General features: G+C 42.9%; 1 pseudogene across 1 annotated transcript in view; it reads left to right on the top strand.

Annotated features, from left to right (window-relative positions):
* LOC308268401 (sorting nexin-4-like) overlaps positions 1–26,805 on the top strand; it is a 43,500-nt pseudogene that overhangs the window by 14,728 nt on the left and 1,967 nt on the right. Inside the window, exons 2-4 of the transcript in view lie at positions 4,012–4,914; positions 5,296–5,639; positions 8,517–8,568. The product of the transcript in view is annotated as a sorting nexin-4-like (transcript). The remainder of the gene's footprint in view (positions 1–4,011; positions 4,915–5,295; positions 5,640–8,516; positions 8,569–26,805) is intronic.

Here is a 26,805-nt window from a genome sequence, read left to right on the forward strand (position 1 = left end):
GCAAAGTCAAACTCCACATATGGAAACCATACTTATGGACTTCTCCTATCTGTACCCTCCTCCTTCCCTTCCCATGCTTCCTGCAACTTGTTCCTATGGCAGAGGCTCATGGCACCAGGCCCATGTCACATGAGACTGATCAGGTCAACGGTCATGCCTAAGGAAGCCAGGGAGAGCCATCCTTCCTCAGCAAGGCTGGAAGTGTCAAGAAGTCAGATCTCCAGGAGCAGCCTTTGGGCAATGATGGATCACTCCCTTCAAGACATGTCCTTTGCATGGTTTTGCCCAGTTTCCTGCAGGACTGAGCTCCAATAGCCCAGTAGCAAAACCCATGTGTCATGTGACGCATGCAGCTTCACAGGCCCTGTGCTCAGAAGCACCCCATGCTGAGCTGTACGCTCTGCTGTGGTCATTTTGAAATTCTTAACATCTAAGCAAGAGACCTCCAACTTTCATTACACACTGTATCCTGTGTATTATGCAGTGATCCTGCCCACACTGACTTGAGAAGGCCTGGCTTCCATTTCCTATTGTTCTTTCCCACTTCCCCAACATTATTTTCTGGTCTGGCAAATAAACTGCTTGCACTCAGATCTTTGTCCCTTCTAAAAGAGGTCAAACCAAGACCCCTCTTAGTCCAATTCTTGGGAATCCACCTTTTTTTTTCCCATCAGGTTCTTGCCATGGTGGTCAGTCTCACCTGGACCACTGCAGTAGCCCTTGACACTTCCCTCCACCTCCACTCTGCTCCCTCAAGTCCCTCCTTCTCAGAAGCCAGAGGGTTTATCTCTGTAACAAAGCTAATCATATCACTTTCCTGCTTAGATCACTGTAATGGTTAACTGTTGAAACTGAGTTACATACACAGAGGCTGATTAGCATCTTCTTCTATTTTTATGTATATTCTTTAAATTCCATAATTAAAGTTAAATTAGAAACAAAAATTAAATTGCTTCCCATTGCCCTTAGGATAACAGCCCAAATCACTGTGGTCCGTAAGAACCTGCATGATAGGGTGACCCTTGATTTCCTTCTCAGTGACCCACCAGCTACACTGGTGCTTCTTTTCCTGCTGTTCACTGTGCTCCCTCTGCCTCAGGGTTCTGCACATGATGTGCCTTCTACCAGGAATGCTCTTCCTCTTCACACTTCTCACTCCTCTTCAATACTTCTTTGCCTAGTTAATTAACTTTCTCGTTTCTTGGTGTTTCTTCTTCTGTATAACAAAGATTATCTTGCCTAGCATACACATGGCTCTGGGTTCAATTTCCAGCACCAAAACAACAACAAAAAGGGATTATAATAGTTCCCACCTCCCATGATTTTCTCATAGGACTGGTTTTAGAATAAAAGTGCCAGACATGAAACAAACAATCCATAAATACCAACTATTATTAGTTAAAATTTCTTATAATAATAAACTATGCTATTTCTTCCTGTTTTCAAGTAAAATTATCAAACAGGAATCTCAGCCTTGTTATCCAGTTGTTTCAAATGCTCCTGTGTTCCCTCAATTGCTACACTTAGAAGATGAAGAGTACTAATACCAGGCCAGCCAGGTGCTCTCTGGGGACATTGTCTGCAGGCCATCCCTCAGTTACAGAGATAATCAAGTGAGTCTTAGAGACATTGAGGCCTTTGAGCATAAAAGTACAATTACCACACATAGTATCCAAGGCAAGGGCTATCTCTCAGTGAATCAGAAGCTCCAAGGCCTACACCAGCCTGCTCAACTGGTTCCACCAACTACTGCTGGCTTTCAATTGGGTGGTCACACACACACTTAATCAGATTCAACTTGAGGTTATCAGAAATAACCAGGATGCTGAGCACTTCTTTCCCCAGAGTTCATTCGCTGATCCCAAATTTAGGATTCCTGGACTCTATTCTTCCATCCAAATTCAGAAAACTTGGGGGTGGGCCTGAGAATTTGTGTTTTAAAAGGTTCCTAGACCAATATGATGTATGAATATAATACACCAATAAAAATTTTTTTAAAAAAGTTTCCTAGATAGCTCTAAAGATCACTTTGAGAACCATATATATAAAGCCGCTCTTTCCCCAAATCCAAACACAGTTCCTCCATCAGTTTTAGTTTGTGATCTTTTCCCAGTGGCTTTAAACCATGAGCTAACTAATCTAAGTTCTTATTTCAAATAAGCCTTTTAGCATCTTAATATAGTCTTTTACTTACGGAATATCTGTTCAAAGACAGCATTTACTCCATGACTGTGCACACTGTAGGCACCCCATCCCCCAGGCCTGTGTCCTCTCACAGTGGAAACTCCTAGAAGCAGAAATTGTACCTATCACTTCACCAAACATAGAAAGACATTTAATCTGTTTCTTGGCTTTTTCCTTGTCATCTTCTAATTTTACAGCAACAGTTTTGGTTCTTGGAGTTCTATAGGTTCTTCTTGGCAGGAATATTAGACCAAGAGCTGCATTAATGATCCAGTTCTGTGCCCTCTGAGGCATTAATAGATTGGAGTAATGTTGGTGATTTCTAGAGCAGAACTGTCTCTGCAGCTGGAGCTGTGAGTCTGAACCAATTGAGGAGAAAAGTTGCTGCTTACAAAAGAATCCTCACTGAACTTATAAATGGATTTTTTATGAATTTCTTTCCCTGCTTCTGATTTCAGCACTGTAGCATGCTGAATTATGCTTCTAACAATGCCTTTTCCAATTCAAAATCTGGACTTCTGATAAGAATTACTTTTACTAAGTCTGGCATCTATCTACATGGTAGTTTACTTCATATGGATATTATTTCTCTCTGTTAAAACAGTATGGCCCTCTTGGGTTCTACTACCACTCACAGAAAGCCTTAAGGAATAATAACTAAGTTAATAGCTAAAATAAATGTTTAAATCCTTGGTAAAAAATAGTAATAATATAGCCATATAGCATTTAAAAATAGATGTCTAGATTTCAAAATGAATCTCTTTCCTGCAGAATTGGCCAAAAAAGATATATCCCACAGAATGAATATATATATATATATATATATATATATATATATATATGTATATATATATGGAAAGCAGATAAAATTACAGTCTAAATGATGCCAAAATATTCAAATGAGGCACAAAACTTTCAGTCGACTCTTATCTATGCCATGTCACGAAAACTATTAGAACCAGGCATGGTGGCACATACTATTAATCCCAATTACTCAGGAGGCTGAGGCAGGAGGATCACAAGTTCAAGGCTGGCCTCAGTAACATAGTCAAACAGTGTCATAAAATAAAATAAAAATGGCTGGATGTTGCTCAATGGTAGAGTGCTTGCCTAGCATGTGTGAGGCCCTAGCTTGAATCCCCAGAACTGAAAGAAGAAGGAGGTGAAAGAGGAGGGGAGGAGGAGAAAGGGGAAGAGAGAGAGAGAGAGAGAGAGAGAGAGAGAGAGAGAGAGAGAGAGGCCTGTTTGATTATTTCTTACTGAATTGTGATAGACTGGTTTTCTTAGTAAGTGGACAAGACGTGCCTGCTTAGCACCAACGCTGTTGTGCAGCAGTTTCTGTTAGTGCATTTGACCCAATGACACACAGGAGGCAGTGGTTAGACTGAGGGATGTGGCAGCCTTGTTCCTCTGGACATCCCCTTCCTAAAAACTTGCTCTGGTTCCTGTCCTCTGCTAGCCCTGGAGCCAAAGACACACATAGTCACTTCCTCAAGATTGAGTCACAGCACTGCACATGCCTGTAATCTCAATATTTGGGAGGCTGAGACAGCAGGATTGCAGGTTCAAGGCCAGCCTCACCAATTTATTAAGAACTTCAGCAACTTAGTGAGACCACTTTTCAAAATAAAAAATTAAAAAGGAGCTATATGTGGTGGTGCACATCTATAATCTCAGTACTTGGGAGACTGAAACATAAGGCTTGAAGTTCGAGGCCAGCCTCAGCAAGTCAGAAAGGCCTCAGCAACTTAGCAAGACCCTATTCCCAAATAAAAATAAAATAGAGCTGGGGGTGTAGCTCAGAAATAGAAGTCCCCAGTGGAGCAGGCACCTTTGGATGCCAAGAGGCAACTGCAGCTCACCCCTCTGGAGCCGCTGGGCCACCCAGATGCCAGGCTGGAAGCAGCGGCCAGCCAGGATGTGGAGGGAGCCTGGGAAGAGGGCTCCAAGGTGGATGCGATGACAGAAAACAATTTTTTGTTGAAGAAGATGGAAATCAGTGTTTCCAAGGCAGAAAAGTGAAGTGAAAGAAATGTCATGAATATGCAAGAAACATACCCTGCATTGAAACAAGGTCATTTGATCATGCCGACGGTCAGAGTGCCCTAGCAGACTCACTGTGGAGGTGATACAGTGAGTTTGAGCTGCTGAGAAACTTTTAGTTAACTACCCACATATTGTTGTGCCACCTCTACCAGAAAAACAGGCAGAATTTGTTTGGCATAAACTCTCTGCTGACAATATGGATCCAGATTTTGTGGAGAGGCAACAGATTGGTTTAGAAAACTTTCTCTTAAGAGTTGTTTCACATCCTGTCCTTTGTAGAGACAAAATCTTCTCTTTGTTTTTAATGCAGGAAGGTAACTGGAAGGAGACTGTGAATGAAACTGGGTTTCAGCTACAGACAGACTCCAGGTTACAAGTGCTTAATGCAACAGTCAGAGTAAAGAGACAAGAGATTTACTGAACTAAAACACTACAGTGATAAGCTACAGTCTGTCATCTCACATCTCCTTTCAGTCAGAGGGAGAGCAGCAGATCAACTCTATGGCATATATAAAGTACACGGGAAAGAAAAGAAATAGGTGATGAACTGCAGAGTGCTGGTTATCAAATGGATGTGTATGCTTCTTCCACTGATGATATTTTGGAATATGAAGAACATTATACAGATCAACTAAAGGAATATCTTTTTATGCAGAAGCACTGAGGGTGGTGTGCAGCAACTTTGTTAATTTAGAAATTTATTCTGTTTAATCCACAAGCTTTATATAACTCTAGTTTAAAAAAAAACAACAGCGAAACCAGGACACTAATTCAAAGTCCGGGCCCTTTCAGCCTTCCAAATACAAGAGCTTTGAAAGTTGTATATACCGGTTGGAAGAATAAGACAAAAATATGGATGAAGCAGCGACATTTTATAAAACAATTATTTTCTAACTAAAGGATCCTTCCTAAGATGAGTTAATTTCCTTTACAAAAGACAGGGGGAAAAAATAAAGAAAAAAGCCAGAACAGAGTAGAATAAAATTCCAGTGCCATGAATCAACTTGTTACACATTAATATAACCCCGTGTCCTGGCAAACAATATGCTTTCATTTTGGAAACTCAACCTTATACGATGTGACTTGGAGATGGCTGTGCAGGACATAGCATCCAAGAAGCAGCAATGTGAGATACTGGCAACTGGGACTGTGAGGACATTCTCTTTGAAGGGAATGACTACCAAGCTCTTTGGTCAAGAAACTCCAGAACAGAGAGAAACCAGGGAAAGGTGCTAGAAGAACAAATAAAAGAGAACAACAGCTAAAGTCTAAAGATTTGAAAGGCAGAGAATTTGTGAAAAAATGCATGAGCATGATTCAAAGAACAAAAGAACCATGACCTAAAAGAGGCCCTCATAAGTTATGTTCTCATGCAGATCAGCATGTGCAAAAAGGGAATTCAAAGCTGGGCATGGTGGCGCACGCTTGTAATCCCCGCACTTGGGAGGTGGAGACAGGAGGATCGCGCAGGTTCGAAGCCAGCCTTGCTGGCTTAAGAGATCCTGTTTCCAAATAAAAATATAAAAATAGGTCTGGGAATGTAGCCCGGAGGTAGAAGGGTTTCCAGCAACCCCAGTACAACCAAAAAAAAAAGGCGGGGGGGGGGGATTCAAGTGTGGACCAATGCTAAGGAATGTGTTAGCGTGAAATGAATTTCTTTCCTCCTCCTCCTCCTCCTCCTCCTCCTCCTCCTCCTCCTCCTCCTCCTCCTCCTCCTCCTCCTCCTCCTCTTCCTCCTCCTCCTTTCAGTACTGAGGATGGAACCCAGGGGCATTCTATCTATGAGCTACACCCCCATCCCTATTTTTTATTCTTTATTTTGAAACAGGGTCATACTGAGTTTGAGTTGCAAAAGGCCTCACTAAGACAACTAAGGCTGTCTGTGAATGGTGATCCACCTGTCTCAGCCTCCCAAATGCTGGGATTACAAGCATGCAACACCACGCCTGGCTGAAACAAATTTCTCTTCAATCAAAGTGCCCCAAACAGCTGGGCGTGGTGGCACACACTTGTAATCCCAACATTCAGGAAGCTGAGACTAGAGAATCATGGTTCACGGACAGCCTCGGCTACTTAGTGAGGCCCTCTGCAACTTAGTGAGATCCTGTTTCAAAAAAATAAAGAATAAAAAATAGGCAGGAGGTGTAGCTCAGAGGTCGAATGCCCCTGGGTTCCATCTTCAATAACACACACACACACACACACACACACACACACACACACACACACACAAAGTGCTCCACACAGAAGTACAAGCAAATAAAAGAAATATAAGCTGCTACCCAGTACATATAGAAATATAAGCTGAATGCACTTAGCTTTCTTTAGCCTACTTATAATTGTGTTCATATAGCACAAAAAGGATGCATTTTAATGAAGATTAAAGTTATAATTTAAGGTTTGGGGGACTGATACTGATTCCAAAAAAGTTCATTTACTACTACGTACCACCAGTTTGTTCACCGTCCTTCAGAACAAGCGGCTGAGTGTCAGGAACGAGTGAGTTTCCAGTTGCTCCTTTCCACACCAGCTGTCTCAGATCTGTTCATGTAGGTCATTTTTTCCTAAGAGTCAGATCCTGTATTTACTTGGTGAGGCTCTAGGATCTAGAGAGTGGGCTATGTTCTCTTGCCTATAGTTGAGCTGCTGAGTGTAACAAAGCTCAGCAGAAATTTATTATGAAATCAAAGATTATCTTCCACATTCATCAATGCCCCCTTTAACATCTGCATACATAGAAAATGCCTTCAATTTGTGTTTTGCCAAATTTTGATACTGGTCAGAAATTTTATACTGCCAACAATGAAGTCTCAACTCAGACTGGAATGCATTGTTATGATCTAGAAATTGCTGCATGGAGTTTTACTTGAGTGTTGTTATTCTCAGATGACCCCGGCCCTCAGTGGGGCCTGGTGACTGGTGGGTCTGCACACGGCATTTCAGGTACAAGATGCAGCATTTCCACATGTGAGGCCTTTGTAGTCATCACATGTGCTTGTGAGTTCGTCATCAACATCCTTCTTTTCTATTGCTTGGCTATATTGTAAAGATAAATTATATTGTTTTTATGTGTGTTTTGTGGTATATGTTCAGAAACCAATCACCCTTATTTTGTTAGCTTTGAAAATCTTAACTGTGTTCTCATTATCTCTAGTGATGTTAAAAAATATATAGCCAGGCGTGGTGGGGCTATAATCCCAGAGCTTGGGAGGCTGAGACAGGAGGATGACACAGGTTCAAAGCCAGCCTCAGCTACTTAGTGAGGCTCTCAGCAACTTAGTGCAATCCTGTTTCCAAATAAAGTATAAAATAGGTCTGGGAGTATAGCCCGGAGGTAGAAAAGCCCCTACATTCCACCCCCAGTACCACCCTCCAAAAAATATGTATATATAATATTATATACTTTATATATTAAATATATATTTCTATTTAATATAATTATATTAAATTATACTTATATTATAATTTAATTATAATTATAATTATATTATATTATAATTTAATTATAATTATATTTATATTATAATTTAATTATATTAAATTATATTTAATATAATATGTGCTTATATATTATATTAAATACATATTTATATATAATATATTATATACAGTACTGTTTAACATTTGACATTTTTACATGTTTAAAATGTTGCTGAATTTTTGTGCTGTTTTCCAAACTTATACAATAAATAAAATATTTTGCTTAAAAAGAAAAGAGGTAGAATGCCCCTGGGTTCAATCCCCAGTAAACAAACACACACACACACACATACACACACACACACACACACACACACACACACTGAGTCACTCAATCTCTTTGTCTATACGGATACTATATGGACATACAAAGGTCCACTGAAGAAAGGGCACAGTTGAGACTGGGATGGGGGTGGCAGAGAGGTTGAAGAGGAGATTTTATAGCCAATTTTGAAAGATGAATGGGAGAACAAATGACAAGCCACACTGCCTCTACTTCACTACCTCTGCACAGTCTGCATGGTGCTGAGTCCTTTCTCCTTGCTAAATGTGCTCTCCTCTTGAGGAAAGTGCTGGCAGGGGATCTCCCCTGGCACATTTCTGTTTCAGCAACTGCCTCTGTTAACCTGGTAGACTGGTTCAGGCAGCCAGTGGATGGCAGTAGTGATAAGACATCCCCTCCTGATGGTGACCCATCGGTGTCAGCCAGCTGTCTTGTCAGCTGAGACATGTGATCTCATCAAATACTCATTTTCAGGTCTCTAACCTTTCCATCTATGCCAACCCACCATCTGTTAATCTAGCAGGCGCTGATCAGGGAAGAAGACATGTGGTGGGCTACCAAGCCAGAGGTGCAAGGTTTGTGGGGATTCTTCAGAGTAAAGAGCTTCAGTGCCTGAGTCCTTGCCCAGTGTCTCTGTCACTCTTTGTCAGACCAGAGGTATTCCCAAGTCCTTCCAGAAGCACTCCGTATATGGTGGCCCTTTTAAGAATATTCAATTTATGAACATCTAAATCAACAAAACAAATAACTCCAGTATGCATCAAGTTTTACTTATCCTGCTCAGAATCAAGGGAACTTCTACAATCTGAAGATCCACTATTTCATCAAATCTGACTATTCTTTTTCTGTTTTTACATTTTTCAATTATCTGAAGTTCAAGGGGGAACTAAATCCTTCTGTGCTGTGTCTGATAATATTCTAATATTCTCTAATGAAGTATCTGTTTCTCATGTGATTTCATCAAAGAAAGAGAGGAGAGAGAGAGAGAGAGAGAGAGAGAGAGAGAGAGAGAGAGAGAGAGAAAGAGAAAGAAAGAGAGAGAGATATTAGATATTTTTTAAAAATAAGGCTAGGAGTGTAGCTCAGAGGTAGAATGCCCCTGGGTTCAATCTCTATACCACAAAATATAAAAATTTAAAAATATAAAGGGCTGGGAGAAGCCAGGCATGGTGACACATAATTGTAAGCCCAGTACTTGGGGGACTGAAAAAGGACAATCATAAGTTCTAAGCCAGGCTCAGCAGCTTACCAAGTCCCTCTGTAATTTAGAGAGACCCTATTTCAAAATAAAACATAAAATAGGGCTGGAGGTAGGTGTGGCTCAGAGAGAGAATATCCCCAAGTTCAATCCTGGGGGGCTGTAGTTCAGAGATAGAATGCCACTGGGTTTGATCCCCAGAACTAACTAACTAAATAAATAAATAAATAAATAGACTAGCTTAAAGCCATGGCTTTAAATTTTTTAGAATAAAGTAATAAAGATACCAGCAACACTTTATCAGAAGTTTACTACTTTTAGAATATCTTTGGAGCTGGGAGCCAAAATTTAGGGTTCCTAAGTACAAAGCTACTCATGGCAAGAAATAAAATCACTTCCTCCCAGTTACCATGAGATTCTCTGCTATACTAGTGACTTTAAGTTATTTAGTAAATATCTTTCTAAATTTGAAATATGTGATAGTTAATTTTACATGTCAACTTCACTGGATTAAGCAATGCTTAGAAACCTCCTAATACATTATTTGGAGTTTCTTGTGGGTGCTTCCAGAGGAGCTTAGCGTGTGAACCTGAGTGGGTCGACCAGATGAAGAAGATCCACCTGTAATAATATGGGTGGACTCCATCCAATCTAGGGTGGGGGTGAAATGGTCTCTTTTCCACGAACTAGGATAGACTCTTTTTCTTCTGACCAGAGAACAGAATCTACTGCCCTCTGATTTGGCTTGCCAACACCCTGCCCCTCCTAAACCTGTGAAGTGGTATAGTAAGAAGACTTAACTTAAGCAAATAAAGCCTGCTGGGAAACTAAATGCAGACCAGATAGAATATTTTTAGTCAATTTTTCTTTATATGATCTAACGGGACTGATTTACTTGGGCCAGATGTAGAAAGAGAAGAGGACCATCCAGTAGTTCCCAGAACAAAAACTGCTATATTTTGAGTCTAAAATATTCCCCCAAAGCTCATGTGTTAAAAAGCTTGTTCCCTAGAATAAAGCCGGTGGAAGGTGATGGAAACTTTAAGAGGTGTGGCCTAGCAGATGGTTGTTGGTCAATGAGGTGTGCCCTCAGAGGAAATTGTGGGACCTCAGTTTCTTCTGCCCCTCTTTCTCTCTCTTCCCTTCTGGGCCACAACCTTCTCCTTCCCTGATGTACTGTGCCTCACAGGCCCACAGTAGTCAATCAGTCTCTCCTGCCCTGATGTACTGTGCCTCACAGGCCCACAGTGGTCAATCAGTCAGAGGCTGAAAATGCCAGAACTGAGTGAAAATAAACCTTTCTTCCTTGTAAGTTGATTATCTAAGGTATCATTTTTCAGTAACAGAAAGCTGGCTAACAAAAGCCTAAATGAAATCTTTACAGTGTAGCAGAATAATATCCTCATTATCCCTTTGCCCATCAATACTTCCTGCCTCCATCTTTCTAAGACTAAGGCAAAATACCATGATTCAAGCTGATGGACTGGGTGAGGGGAGAAAAGAGAGATGGAGGGAGATGAGGTTGTCCTGTGGACAGTGTAGGAGAAAACACATTAACACCTGATGCTCTGAGACCAGAGGAGGCTTGAGCCCACTTGGTGGGAAAGTTGCAAAACCCCAGAGAGGAAATGTCTACATAGGAGTCTAGGTGATGTGGCCACAGAGAGTGACAGTTCTTCCCAACCCCAAGCACAGCAATGGAAGCAGCAGCAGAATTGCCCTGACCCATTCACAACAGAGTGGACCAATGCACTAGACCTGAAGGGAACAGGCAGATGAGAGAAGGAAAGCTTGTCAATCCTCCTCAGGCAGCATAGAGGTCAAGCCCCAACTTTCTGGTATTGCCAAAGATCAGAGGGTTTAGATGAAACTGCAGAAAAAGGAGGAAAGCCTTGTTTCCACAATGCTGGTCAAACAGGTCTGAGGTAGAAGTTGAGTTTTAGAACAATAGACAAGGTTCTATTTCTTGCATACCCATTACAAAATGTAAACTGATTTTGGCCAAGAAAAGCAGCACTGTGAATCTGAAATCATAAAATATTCCTGGACACACACAATTATGGTCAGCATGTCTGAAATGAATAATACATGGTATTATACTAGTGAGAACCAATGATTAATTTTATAATCTCTATTTAAAATCCTTTAATATGTCTCCAAAGGGCTCATTTGATTTGAAACATGTAAAAGAAAGACTAAAGTATTAATAAGACTACAGAGAAAACAGAAATTGTTTTACTGATTTTTTTTTCTTTTGGTGGTACTAGGGTTCCTGGAAACCCTTCGACCTCCAGGCTACACTCCCAGATCTATTTTTATAATTTTTTTTTTTTGGAAACAGGGTCTCTTAAGCCAGCATGGCTAGCTTCGAACCTGCGCGATCCTCCTGTCTCTGCCTCTCCAGCGCGGGGATTACAAGCGTGCGCCACCACGCCCAGTAGCTATTATATTCTTTAAGTGTCCATGCCTCCTCCTTCCTCCTCTAATCTCCCTCTATCTCTACACTAGAGTCTCTACTCTTTTACGTGATGTTACTCTTGTTTCTCACTAGGTTACTGAGAGCCTCACTAAATTGTTGAGGCTGTCCTTGAACCTGTGATCTTCCTGTCTCAGCTTTCCAAGTATTAAGATTATAAGTATGTGCCACTGTGTCCAGCTTTAGTTATTAATATTATGGTACATTTTGTTTATTGATATAGTTCAGAGATTGGCAAACATTTTCTGTAAAAATCCAAACAGTAAATATTTTAGGTGGTGCAAGTGTTTGGTCTCTGTCACAACTATTAATATTTAGTATGTACAAAACTATAGGTGATAAGCAAATGAATAGTCATGGATATGTTCCAATAAAACTTGACTTATAAACACAGGCAGAGGACTGGATTTGACTCACAAATTTTAGCTTTCTAACATCTGGTATATTTTACTATAAACAAAATATAAATCCCCATAATAAAAAAAAGTCAGATTCTGAGAAAATAATGTGTATTGTTGATGGCTAAATGTAGGCTTTGGAAGATTAAAGTAAGTTTCTCCAAACCCCATCACAGTCACTTTTGGATAGTCACTGAAATGTTTAAATATATAATTAAGAATATGTGCTCCAGAAGGACATAATTATATAGATGATTTGGGATGTGTTTATCTTGCTTCCACATCAGCAATGGTAGGTGGATTTTTTGCATCAGGTGTTTTTATCTGATTGTCCTGACATGTTACTCTTTCCTTTTCTAGTCTCTCTTCTCACTAGTCTCTGCAATCTCTTCTGATGAGCATTTCCTTTTTTCTTCTTCTTCTTTTTGTACTGGGGATTGAAGCCAGGGTCATTCTACCTTCAAGCTACAGCCTCAGCCCTATTTTTTAATTCTCTCTCTTTGTTTTTTATTTTTTGGCTGAACTGGGAATAGAACCAAGGAGTATTCTTCCTCTGAGCTAACCTCCCACCCCTACTTTTTATTCTTTATTTTGTTTTTTGTTTTTTTTATTTTTTACTGGTACACTGTATTTATACATCATAATGGAATAAAAACTTATGTAGACATACATCCACATATTGCCCAGTTAGCCCCTACCCAGCCCCCACCCCATTCCCTTCCATCCCTCCTTCCCATGCTTAGCTTAGTGTTTGACATCTAATATTATAGCAATATATCCAAAATTAACAATGATAATCTCACATAACAAATTCATTTGTCTGATATCAAACTTTTGATCACTTAGAGATAACATTTCAGTATTTCTTTTTGCTTTCTTTCTTACCAGAGGATATTTTTTCTTTTTTTTTTTAAGGTAAAACTATTGCACATTTATTTTTTTTCCAGAAAAAAAAATCTATCCTAACATGAAATATGAACTCTAAATACCCAAAACAATCTTGAAAAAGAACAAAACTAGGAGGAGTTGTACATTTTCTGATTTCAAACCTTATAGAGCTACAATAATTGAAACAGTGTAGTACTGCTATAAATGCAGATATATAAACCAGTGGAGTAAAATAAAAAGCCTAGAAATAGATTCTTCCATATAGGGTCAAGTTATTTTGACAAAGTTTTCAAGAACATTTGGTGAAGGAAATAATAATCTTTTCACTAAATATTGTTGAAAAATAATAATTACATGAGAAAGAATAAAATTGGACCCTTACCTAACACCATATACAAATATTAACTCAAACTAGATAAAAAACCTAAATGTAAATCTTAAGACTATAAACTTTTAGAAGAAAACCTGGGTCATAACACTTCACAACATTAAAATTTGCAGTGATTTCTTGGATATGATTTCAAAGGCACAGGCAACAAAAGAATAAACAAACTTCCTAAAAAATAAAAAAATAAGCTGGGTATGGTGGTGCACGCTTGTAATCCCCGCGCTTGGGAGGCTGAAACAGGAGGATCGCACAAGTTCGAAGCCAGCCTCAGCTACTTAGTGAGGCTTTCAGCAACTTAGTGAGCCCCTTTTTCCTAATAAAATATAAAAAAGGTCTGGGAGTATAGCCCGGAGGTAGAAAGCCTCTGGGTTCCACCCCCAGTACCACCAAAAAAAAAAAAAAAAAGAAAGAAAGAAAGAAAGAAAGAAAAGAAAAAACAAAAAAGAAAAAAATATTGTGCATCCAAAGACAATGTAAAGAGAGCTAAAAGTTACTGATAGAATGGGATAAAATATTTCCAAATGCTATATCTGAAGGTATATTAATATTCCAAATAGAGATCCTAAATATTAGCAACAATAAAAGCAAACAATACAATTTAGAAATAGGTAAAAGACTGAAATAAGTAATGAATCTCCAAAGATTTTTTTTTTTTTTTGGTGGTACTGGGGTTCCTGGAAGCCCTTATACCTCCAGGCTACACTCCCAGACCTATTTTATATTTTTTTTATTTAGAAACAGGAACTCTTAAGCCAGAGAAGCTGGCTCCAAACCAGCATGATCCTCCTGTCTCCGCCTCCCAAGTGCGGGGATTACAAGCGTGTGCCACCATGCCCAGCGTTGAGTATCCAAAGATTTTAACCTATAAACACATGAATATATTCTTCTTTGCTTAGTTGTCTGCTGGATGGAGAATCTTGTTTCTCTGGTTCTGGTGTGTATTACCTATTTCTTCTTTGTAGTTAATCTCTTTGAATATTTTCTCTAGTACTGGTTTTGAAGACATAAATTCCTTGAGAATCTGTCTGTCATGGAAGCTTCTTATTTCTTCATCTAATTTGATAGAAAGTTTTTCTGGGTAGGAAATTTTTGGCTGGAAGTTGTTTTCTTTCAGAGTTTGGAATATGTTACTCCAAGCCCTTCTGGCTTTCATGACTTGGTTCAGGAAATCTGGAGTGATTCTAATTGGTTTGCCTCTGAATGTCACTTGGCCCTTTGTTTTTGTTGCCTTTAAGATTCTCTGCTTGGCTTCCACATTGGTCATTTTGACAATTATGTGGCGTGGAGATCCTCTTCTCCGATCCTGTCTAAAGGGAGTTCTATAAGTTTCCTGGACCTGTGTATTGACCTCTTGCTCTATGTTTGGAAATTTTTCTGCTATTATTTCTTTGAAGATATTATTGATCCCTTTGGTTTCACCTTCTTTTCCCTCCTCTATTCCAATTATTCTTAGGTTAGGTCTCTTAAAATAGGCCCATATTTCTTCAATGTCAGATTCCTGCTGTCTGATTTTTTTTCTAAGTTAGAAATTATGCATTTGTTTTTGAGTGATCATCTTCTAGGAGTGAGATTCTATTCTCCATGCTATCTAATTGATTGTTTATACTTTGAATTGAGGCCTTTACCTCAATGATCGCTTCCTTTATTTCTTTCAGACTCTAAATTCTTTTCAAAAGTCCTGTATTATTTCTATAGTTATATTCCTCATTTGATTTTCTGGTGATCTCTGAATTTCTGTGTTATCAGGTTCTGATAATATGAGGTTATGGGCATTCATTGCTCTATTGTTGTTCCTCTTTCCCATGATTTCAGAAGTTTGTGCCTTCCCAGGGTCACTACGACTTCACTTAGGGTGCTCTGTATCTCAAGTCTGTGGTAATCTCAGCCGCCACTACTCCTTTACTGGGTTGTATCACAAAGTCTCATACCCAGGAAGTTAATCGAGGCTACACAAGACTGTGGGGGTGCTGGGCTGGGTGTTTTCCCACAGGGAGCTGTGACTAGGGTGTGGTATCTCTGCCACCACTACTCCTTCACTGGGTTGGACTGCAAAATATCCGACCCAAGGAGATTATCAAAGCTGTGCAAGTTCCTGGAAGTGCAGTACAAAGATTTCTCCTTTAGGGGCTGCAATTTCACTCACAGTTATTGTGCGCGCAGATCTGGAGATGTGGAGGGGTGTGGTGAACTCGCTGTCGCTGCTGGCAATATGGCACCACTGCCAGGCACTCAGCCGTGAGGCTAGTGCTGCTGGCAGTATGGCGCCGCTGCCACACCCTCAGCTGTGAGGCTGGTGCTGCTGGCAATATGGTGCCGCTGCCATGCTTGGGAGGCTGAGACAGGAGGATCGCAGTTTTGAAGCCAGCCTCAGCTACTTAGTGAGGCTCTTATCAACTTAGTGAGACCCTATTTCCAAATAAACAAGATAAGAACATCCAAGAGCTTTGGGATAATTTTAAAAGACCAAACCTAAAAATAATAGGCATTGAAGAATGCATAGAAGCACAGACAAAGGGAATTAACAATCTCTTCAGAGAAATAGTCAGAAAATTTCCCAAACTTGGAGCAAGACGAAGACATACGAGTACATACAAGTCCAGAACCTTATTCAGACAAGACCAAAGAAAAACATCCTCATGCCAAATTATAATCAAAATGGTCAAAATTGAGACTAAGGAGAAAATACAAAAAGAGTTGAGAACAAAAAATAACAGTTGACATTCAGAGGTACAAAAATAAGAATTACTCCAGATTTCAAAAAATAAAAATAAAAAGAACTTCTGTGCAGCAAAAGAAGCTATCAAGATTCTACAGAGAGAATCCACAGAATGGGAGAAATCTTCACCACCTACCCATTGAACAAAGGTCTAAGACCTAGAATATACAAAGAGCTTAAAAAGCTTAACACTAAAAAATAATTTTAAAATGGGCAATAAACTAAACAGACAAAAAAAGTTCAAAAGAATAAATGCAAATGGCCAACAAAAACATGAAAAAAAATGTTCATCATCATTAGCAATCAGAGAAATGCAAATCAAAACAACACTGAGATTCCATCTCACTCCAGTTAGGATGGTAATTATCAAGAACACAAATATTAAGAAAGCCTGGTGAAGATGTGGAGAAACCAGGACCCTATTACAATGTTGGTGGAACTGCAAGCTAGTACAACTCCTTTGTTTTTGTTGTTGTTTGTTTTTGTTTTTTGGTGGTACTGGGGGATGGAACCCAGGGGCCTTCTACCCCATGGGCTACACTCCCAGACCTATTTTATTTGGAAACAGGGTCTCTTAAGCCAACTGAGGCTGGCTTTGAACCTGAGTGATCTTCCTGTCTCAGCCTCCCAAGCGCAAGGCTTACAAGTGTGCACCACCACGCCTGGCTAGTACAACCACTTTGGAAATCAGTGTAGAGGTTTCTCAGAAGACTGGGAATGGAACCAGCATATGACCCAGCAATAGGACTTTTGGGCATCTTCCCAAAGGAAAGGAAATCAGAATATTATATGTGCATATCAATGTTCATAGCAGCACAATTTACAATGCCCAGATTATAAAACTATCCCAGATGTCCATCAATGAATGAGTGGATCAGAAAACTTTGATACACGAGCCGGGCGTGGTGGCGCATGCTTGTAATCCCCGTGCTTGGGAGGCAGAAACAGGAGGATCGCGCAGGTTCGAAGCTAGCCCTGCGCGCTGGCTTAGGAGACCCTGTTTCCAAATAAAAATGCAAAAATAGGTCTGGGAGTGTAGCCCGGAGGTAGAAGGGCTTCCAGGAACCCCAGTACCATCAAAAAAAAAAAAAGAAAACTTTGATACACACAATAGAATTTTACTCAGCCATTAAGAAGAATAAAACTACACTATTTTCATGAAAATGGATGGAGAAAATTATGCTAAATGAGTACACCCAGTCCCAAAGAACAAGTAGATGTATATTCTCTCTCTCTCTCTCTCTCTCTCTCTCTCTCTCTCTCTCTCTCTCTCTCTCTCTCTCTGGAACTGGAGATAGAACTCAGGGGCATTCTACCTCTGAGCTACACCCCTAGCCTTATTTTTTTAATTCTTTATTTTGAAACAGGGTCTCATGGAGTTACAAAGGGCCTCACTAGTAGCTGAGGGTGTCCATGAACTGCGATTCTCCCATCTCAGCCTCCCAAATGCTGGGATTGCAAGCATGTGCCACCACACCCAGCTATGTTCTCTCCTATATGTGGAAGCTAGAGAGATATTTGGCAATAAGGGTAACATCAGATAGATGAGCAGAGACTACAGAGGAGTGATCAGGGGTAAATAGGGAAGGGAGAGGGGGGACAAAGTCATAAAGAATGCAATAATAGAAATAATGCTATGAATGTATATAAAATTACCAATTCCAATCTCAAAGACTTGTAGGGTGGCGGGAACATAGTGGAGAAGGCAAGAGTATATGCATGTATTTTTCTAACACTCTGTGTCCAAATATGATGCAAAATTACAATGCACCAAATAAAATAAAATAAAATGATCAAAGTTATGTCATTTTCAGAAAAATGGATAGAATTACAGAATATTATGCTGTGAAATCAGCCAGTCTCAAAAAGTCAAAGGTCCTCTGTTTTCTCTCATATGTAAAAGCTAGAGAGAAAATAGGAAACATAAGATAATTAGATAAATAAGGAGAACAATCAGTAGAATAGTGGAAAGAATTGTTAGGGGGAGGTGGAAAGGGGAAAAGGAGGCTTGCAGAAGGAAACAGTTCCAATAATGATGTGTTCCTATATGAAGGTATCACTATCAATCTCACTAATATGCACAGGGAGGGAGGAAGGAGAGCGGGGAGAGGTGGGGAGAGAAACACACCAAGTGCTGTGTAAATCACTTTGAACCTCACTGTGATGTATAATTACAATGCATCAATAAAAGTTTTAAAATAATTAAATGAAAGAAATATGATGAGAACCTTATAGGGCAATTAGGATGAAGCTCCTTTTTCTCAGCCTCATAGATGTTAATGATGTGCCCTATGGTGTCTTAGGGAACAGAGTGTTTTGTTATCATGATGTGCTACCATTCTTTTGATGCCAATCATTTCAAGTTGAAAAATAAAGAAACAGAATACCTTGGATATAGATATTAAGAGCTCTTTAGGAGCCAAAAGTTGCCTGGTGTGGTGGCGCACAGTTGCAATCCCAGTACTTGGGAGGCTGAGACAGATTTTTTCAGTTCATGGGTTCACAGCCAGCATCAGCTACTTAGCAACTTAGTGAGACTGTTTCAAAAACAACAAAATGATAAAATAGGGCCAGAAGTATAGCTCCGAGGTAAAACATCCCTGAGTTAAATCCCCAGCACCAGAGAGAGAGGAGAGAGGGAAGGAGAGAGAGAGAGGGAGAGGGAGAGAGAGAGAGAGAGAGAGAGAGAGAGAGAGAGAGAGAGAGAAATAGAAATAGAAATAGAGAAAGAAAAATAACATATGTTAAATTCACAAAAAGATGACACAAAAATTTTAGGTTTCCTTTTTGTGTGTGTGTGGTACTGAGAGTAGAACCCAGGGACCTTCTAACTCCAGGCTATACTCCCAGGCCTATTTTTTTTCATATATATATATTTTTTTATTTATTTATTTTTTAAATTGGTGCATTGTAGTCATATATCAATCACATTGGAGTACAAGACTTGAGAGGATATACAAGCACACATCATCCAATCAGCCCTCCTCCAGCCCCCATCCCATTCCCTCCCCCTCCCTCCATCGCACGCTTCTTTGGTGATTTACTTTGATACATTTGTTTATGTACCTCCTGCGTTTTAAAGAGGCTCCGTCCTCCAGTATTACATACCCTCTGATTGGTCACATTAGTTGCTTCACTATAGGGCCCTTTCTATAGCTCAACCTCTTCCTGTTGCCCTTTTCCTCCTAGTTATTGCTGATTAAGAGAAGCATCTGATTTATATTTTCTGCGATATTTCTCTGTGCATGCTGCGTTGCAAGTACCGATCCCACTCTTGATGGTCCCAGTAGTGGCCTGGCTACTCAGTGGACTGATCCAGATCTCGCTGGCTCAAGCGGCAGCCTTGCCTCATGGGAGGCCCCAGTTCTGGTCTCGCTGGCCCCTGCACCGGTCTAACCCCTAATCTGGCTTTGGTCCCGGCCTTGGAGGCCGCAGGAGTGAACTTGCCTAACGCCAGGCTCCAATGCTGGCCATTGGCCCCTGCACCGGTCTAACCCCTTGGCAGGATTCCAATCCCGGCCTCGGAGGCTCCAGCACCGGCCTAGGCTCACAGCAGGCTCCAATGCCGGCCTTGTTGGCCCCAGCACTGGCCTAACCCCTCGGCAGGTTCCGTTCCCGAGTTAGGAGGCCCCAGCACTGGCCATGTCTCACGGCAGGCTCCAATGCTAGCCTCGCCTCACGGCAGGCTCCGATGCCAGCCTTGCTGGCCCCAGCACCGGTCTAGCCCTTCGGCAGGTTGTTATCCTGGCCTCGGAAGCCCCAGTACCAGCCTTGCCTCAAGGCAGGCTCCGATGCCGGCCTCACTGGCCCCAGCACCGGCCTAACCCCTCAGCAGGCTCTTATCCTGGCCTTGGAGGCCCCAGTACCGGCCTAGCCTCACGGCAGGCTCCGATGCCGGCCTCACTGGCCCCAGAACTGGCCTAACCCCTTGGCAGGCTCCGATCCCGGCCTCAGAGGCCCCAGCACTGGTCATGCCTCACGGCAGGCTCCGATGCCGGCCTCGCTGGCCCCAGCACCGGCCTAACCCCTCAGCAGGCTCTTATCCTGGCCTCGAGGCCTCAGTACCGGCCTTGCCTCAAGGCAGGCTCCGATGCCGGCCTCACTGGCCCCAGCACCGGCCTAACCCCTCGGCAGGCTCGGATCCCGGCCTCGTAGGCCCCAGCACTGGTCATGCCTGACGGCAGGCTCCAATGCCGGCCTCGCTGGCCCCAGCACCGGCCTAACCCCTCAGCAGGCACTTATCCTGGCGTTGGAGGCCCCAGTACCGGCCTTGCCTCACAGCAGGCTCCGATGCCGGCCTCGCTGGCCCCAGCACCGGCCTAACCCCTCGGCAGGCTCTTATCCTGGCCTCGGAGGCCCCAGCACCGGCCATGCCTCACAGCAGGCTCCGATGCCGACCTCGCTGGCCCCAGCCCCGGCCTAACCCCTCAGCAGGCTCTTATCCCGGCCTCAGATGCCCCAGTACCGGCCTTGCCTCAAGGCAGGCTGATGCCGGCCTCGGAGGCCCCAGCACCGGCCTTGCCTTACTGCAGGCTCCAATGCCGGCCTCACTGGCCCCAGCACCGGCCTAACCCCTCAGCAGGCTCTTATCTTGGCCTCGGAGGCCCCAGTACCGGCCTTGCCTCAAGGCAGGCTCCGATGCTGGCCCCGCTGGCCCCAACACCGGCCTAACCCCTCGGCAGGCTCCGATCCTGGCCTTGGAGGCCCCAGCACTGGTCATGCCTCATGGCAGGCTCCAATGCCGGCCTCGCTGGCCCCAACACCGGCCTAACCCCTCGGCAGGCTCCGATCCTGGCCTTGGAGGCCCCAGCACTGGTCATGCCTCATGGCAGGCTCCAATGCCGGCCTCGCTGGCCCGAACACCGGTCTAACCCCTCGGCAGGCTCTTATCCTGGCCTTGGAGGCCCCAGTACCGGCCTTGCCTCAAGGCAGGCTCCAATCCCGGCCTCAGAGGCCCCAGCACTGGCCTTGCCTCATGGCAGGCTCCGATGCTGGCCTCGCTGGCCCCAGCACCGGCCTAACCCCTCGGCAGGCTCTTATCCTGGCCTCGGAGGCCCCAGTACCGGCCTTGCCTCAAGGCAGGCTCCGATCCCGGCCTCGGAGGCCCCAGTACCGGCCTTGCCTCATGGCAGGCTCCGATGCCGGCCTCACTGGCCCCAGCACCGGCCTAACCCCTCCGCAGGCTCTTATCCCGGCCTTGGAAGCCCCAGCACCGGCCTTGCCTCACGGCAGGCTCCGATGCCAGCCATGCTGGCCCCAGCACCAGCCTAACCCCTCGGCAGGCTCTTATCCCGGCCTCGGAGGCCCCAGCACCGGCCTTGCCTCACGGCAGGCTCCGATGCCGGCCTCGCTGGCCCCAGCACCGGCCTAACCCCTCAGCAGGCTCCGGTCCCATCCTCAGAGGCCCCAGCACTGGCCTTGCCTCACGGCAGGCTCCGATGCAAGCCTCGCTGGCCTCAGCACCGGCCTAACCCCTCAGCAAGTTCCGGACCCGACCTCGGAGGCCCCAGCACAAGCCTTGCCTCATGGCAGGCTCCAATGCCGGCCTCGCTGGCCCCAGCATAGGTCTAACCCCTCGGCAGGTTCCAATCCTGGCCACGGAGGCCTCAGTAGTGGCCTTGCCTCACAGCAAGCTCCGATGTCGGCCACTGGCCCCGGCGCCCGCCTAACCCCTCAGCAGGTTCCGATCACTGTCTCTGTGGTTATTATTTCAAAGGTTCCAGTTGTAATGTATCAGATCTCTGCCTCCCCTGAGTATTGGCCACTGGCATTGCCACTGCCTCCACCGTTTCAAATCCTTCCCAGGTTCTTTTTCCACTCTGAATGTTGTCCAGTGTTCCTAAGCATGCGTGATGGTAGCATTTGACATTTGGTGTAATTTCTCCAAAAAAATAAAGTTGGTAAGATCCGGTTTCTGCTTCTCCTGAATTCAAGTCTCCACCAACATCGCGGAGAACTCTTTCAACACCGCATTTCTCCTTGGTCTCCGCTAAACTCTCTCCTTACATGTGATGTCTGAGATTCTTAACAATATAGAGAAATAGCAGTCCTCTTTCACGGCAAATTTTTCCATAAGTTCCAGTGGATTTAGATAAGTTTTGTCTGCATCTCCAGTGTCCTGGCATCCATAACGGCTTTCTTACCTCCTCTCCAATATTTTTCTTTATCTTTTTCTGTTCTGGGCCCGGTTTCTCCAGGGGTCTGGCGTGCTACTCGCAGTTCGGCCGGGGCCCAGAGTCCCGCGACCCAGGCCCCATCTGGCATGCCCCGCGCGCGACCCCTGCCCAGAACCCAGCATCTTACTGGGCCCAGTTTCTCCAGGGGTCTGGCGTGCTACTCGCAGTTCGGCCGGGGCCCAGAGTCCCGCGACCCAGGCCCCATCTGGAGTGCCCCGTGTGCGACCCCCGCCCAGAACCCAGCGTCTTACTGGACCCGGTTTCTCCCTCCCAGGAGGGAGTCTCATTAAGTTGTTGAGAGCCTTAATAAGTAGCTGAGGCTGGCTTCAAACCTGCATGATCCTCCTGTCTCAGCCCCCCCAAATACTGGAATTACAAACATGAGCCACCATGCCTGCCTATGTTTCCATTTTTTAAGAATAGTTTTATGCCAGGTGTGGTGGCACACACTTGTAATCCCAGCATTTGGGAGGCTGAGACAGGAAGATCGAGATTCAAGGACAGCCTCGGCTACTTAGTGAGGCCCTTTGCAACTCAGTGAGACTCTGTTTCAAAATAAAGAATTTAAAAAACAAGGCTAGGGCTAGGGGTGTAGCTCAGAGGTAGCATGCCCCTGGGTTTCAACCCCAATACTGAAAAAATTAAATTATATTTTAAATAAAGGAATTCCTCAGAAATGCAAACTTTTTTTTTTTTTTTTTTTTTTTTTTTGCAGGACTAGGGATGAAACCTGGGGCAGTCTACCTCTGAGCTACACCCCCAGCCTTATATTTAGTCTTTTTATTTTCTGAAACAGGGTCCCACTGAGTTGTGAAGGGCCTCCCTAAGTAGCTGAGGCTAACCACATCCCCCAAACCACATCCTCAGGTCTCCGCCTCCCAAATGCTAGGATTACAAGCATGCGCCACCACACCCAGCTCAGAAATGCATACTTTTTTAACAGAAAATGCCTAGGGGATGATCATAGAAAGCCATTATCAGTGAAGTTCTTAGAGGGGAGTGACTGTGGGGACAAGAAGGAAGCAGAAAGGAAGGGCAGGACCTGGCGGGGAAGAGACCTGCTTGTGAGTCACCCTGGATGCCTCATTCAATCAGGTATAGGAGGAAGGGACCAGCCTCATAGAACCTGATCCACACACGTTCTAGGCAGTCATTGATTCTTATTTCAGGGTTGAGCAGCGTTTGAGTCAGTGTTCTCATCACTGTGACCCAAACACCTAACACAAAACTTAGAGGAGAAAGGTTTATTTTTTCATGGGTCTGGAGATTTCGGAGGTCGTTGTCCATTTTGAGGCCAGCTTCTAAGCAGGAGTCAAAGCTACACATCCTCAGGGTATTATGGCTTGGCGCATGAGTAACAGGGTCAGAGAAGCTGGGCTTGGTGATACACACTTGTAATCCCAGTACTTGAGAGACAGATACAGGAGGATTACAGATTTGAAGACAGCCTCAGCAAGTAGTGAAACTCTCATTGACCCAGTGAGACCCTGTTTCAAAATAAGAATAAAATAGGGCTCAGAGTGAAACTCAGAGGTAGAATGTCCCTGGGTTCAACCCAGTCACACACACACACACACACACACACACACACCATGGAACAAGATATATGGTATTTACCTTTCATGAAATAAAAGAAGAAAAAATAAAAAATAAGCATATGTATGTGTATATGATATGCATGAAGAAACTCAGAAGGAACACAATGTATTAGAAGTGGGGTAAGGTGAGGAATCAGGGTGAGAGAGTGAAGTTTTGCTTTGTATCTTCTCAGATAAACATTTTACATTCTGAAACATGTTAAGTGAAACACTGGGGATGTAACTTAGTGGTAGAGTGCATGCTTGGCATGAAACATATTAAGTATATTGCCTATTATAAATAATAAAAGAATATTTATTAATAAAGAAAAATATTCACTGCACATTATGTTAAATTCAAGTTATAAAATACAAATACAAAAATGTGTGACAATGTGATTTATTTCTATTTCTGAAAGTCTATTTGTATTTTTAATTTTTCTAAATTGAATATTACCTATATAGAAAAAACATTAAAAATATATATGTATAGGTTTTTTGTTTGTTTGTTTGTTTTTTGCAGTACTGGGGATTGAACCCAGGGACATTCTACCTCCGAGCTACACCCCCAGCCCTATTTTTATTTCACTTATTTTTTTTATTTATTTATTTATTTATTTATTTATTTATTTATGTGTGTGTGTGGTACTGGGGATGAAATCCAGGGGCCTTCTACCTCCGGGCTACACTCTCAGACCTCTTTTATATTTATTTGGAAACAGGGTCTAAGTTGCTGAGAGCCTCACTAAGGAGCTGAGGCTGGCTTCAAGCCTGTTCAATCCTCCTGTCTCAGCCTTCCAAGTATTGGGATTACAAACCTGCACCACTACACCTGGCTTTTTATTTTTTTTATTTTGAAACAAGGTCTCACTGAGTTGCAAGGGGCCTCACTAAGTAGTTGAGGCTGTCCATGAACCATAATCCTCCTGTCTTCAGCCTTCCAAGTACTGGGATTACAAGCGTGTGCCACCATGCCTGTCATATGTAGACTTTTTTTTTCTTTTTTTTACAATCAGACTAATAAGAAACTATTTTTTATCACCCTCTGAGAAAGAAAAAAAAAAAAGCAGCTTTGTTCCATAGTGAAAAAGAAGAAACTAAGGAGGAGGAAGATAAGATTTAGCTGGAGATTCCAAATAAATTTGCTGACTGCCTTGGTGGTACACACTTGTGATCCCAGTACTTAAGAGGCTGAGACAGGAGGATCTCAGTTTACAAACAGCCTCAGCTACTTAGTGAGGCCCTCTGCAACTTAATGAGACCCTGTTTCAAAATAAAGAATAAAAAATAGGACAGGGGTTGTAGCTTGGAGGTCGAATGCCCCTGGATTCCATCCCCAGACCCACAAAAAATAAAAAATAAAAATAAAAAATAGGCTGGATGGAGCTCAGAGGTAGAATGCTCCTGGGTTCAATCCCTGATGCCACACACACAAAAAAAGAGTCATGATAATATTAAAAAGTAGGTCCTTTAGGGGCAGATCCCTCGTGGATGGGATTAAGGCCCTCAAAATAGGATTTTTTTTTTTTTTTTTTTGGTGGTACTGGGAAGCCCTTCTACTCCAGGCTACACTCCCAGACCTATTTTTACTTGGAAACAGGGTCTCCTAAGCCAGCGCGCGTGGCTGGCTTCGAACCTGCGCGGTCCTCCTGTCTCTGCCTCCCAAGCACGGGGATTACAAGCGTGCGCCACCACACCCGGCTTTCAAAATAGGATTTGAGAGTGAGAATTCACCCTCTTCTGCTCTTCTGTCATGTAAGGATACAGTGTTTGTCCCCTTTCTTTGCCATTCTATCTCTTCCAGCATATGAGGATGCAGCCAGAAGGTTCTCACTAGACTCCAAAAGCTGGCACCTTGGTATTGCACTTCTCAGCCTCCAGGACTATATAAAATAAATTTCAGTTCTATGTAAATTACCCAGTCTGTAGTATTTGTTTTAGGAGCACAAACAGCCTGATATTGCTTTACAGGAAGCTTCACCATAAATGCCAAAGACTCCTTCCTAGAGTGAGCATTCTATAAAGGAGGCAGGATGAAGGTGACTGAGAAGGACCAGCCAAGGCATGAGTGAAGTTCTGTCAGCAACAGCAACTTCCCCAGAGCTTACAATCCTTTTTGCAGAGGTACACAACTCTATAGAAGCACAAGGTATGCCTATAAAGCAATATAACACAAATGTATTTTAACATACAACTTAAACATATCAATGATTTATCTTCCCTTATAAAGTACCATTTAATCATTTTAGAAGGACAATAACTAATTGCAACAATGTTATTCTAGTACAAAACAATATAGAAGTGCCATTTTAGATTGCCTAGAGGACCTATAGATTTGTTTATTTGTCACAAATATCTCTAGTGGTAGTAAATCTTCAACCTTGAAAGAGAGAGGTGATTCTTTTAAAAAAAAACAACAAAATGTATTCATGACAAGTTTGGTGTACAGAGTGATGTGCTGGTTATCTATTGCTGCCACCCACAAACAGCAGCAACAGATTCAGTGTGTGATTCCATGAGCCGGCAGTTTGGCCTGGGTTGAACTGGGTGGTTCTGGTTTGGTCGGAGCTCACCCATAAATCAACACTGGCTGTTAACCTGTTGGTGAGTAAGCTGAGGGCAGGTCTCCTTGACATCCCTGGCAATCGACCCTGTCTTTGAGAGAAAGCAGGTGGCCAGCTAAGATTTAGTAAGCAGACCTGGATTTGTTTACATGGAAGCTCAGTAGGTTCTAGAAAATAGAGGCATCCTAAACCTTCTTAAGGCCCACACTTAAAACTGGACCATCAATCTGCCAAATTCTATTGGTCAAAGCAACAGACTAGGCCAGATCAGATTCAAGAGATGAAAACAAAGACCCCATATTTCAATGGAAAAAACCACAAAGTCACATTGAAAAGGATCAGGAATATAGGAAGGGGTAGAAATTTGTGGCTTCTCTTATAAACTGAAACAATTTAATTTGAGCTGATTAATACTGCTTTGGGGTTTACTT

Source organism: Muscardinus avellanarius (genome assembly GCF_963383645.1).
Source record: "Muscardinus avellanarius genome assembly, chromosome: 10".
In the NCBI taxonomy this organism is placed as follows: domain Eukaryota; kingdom Metazoa; phylum Chordata; class Mammalia; order Rodentia; family Gliridae; genus Muscardinus; species Muscardinus avellanarius.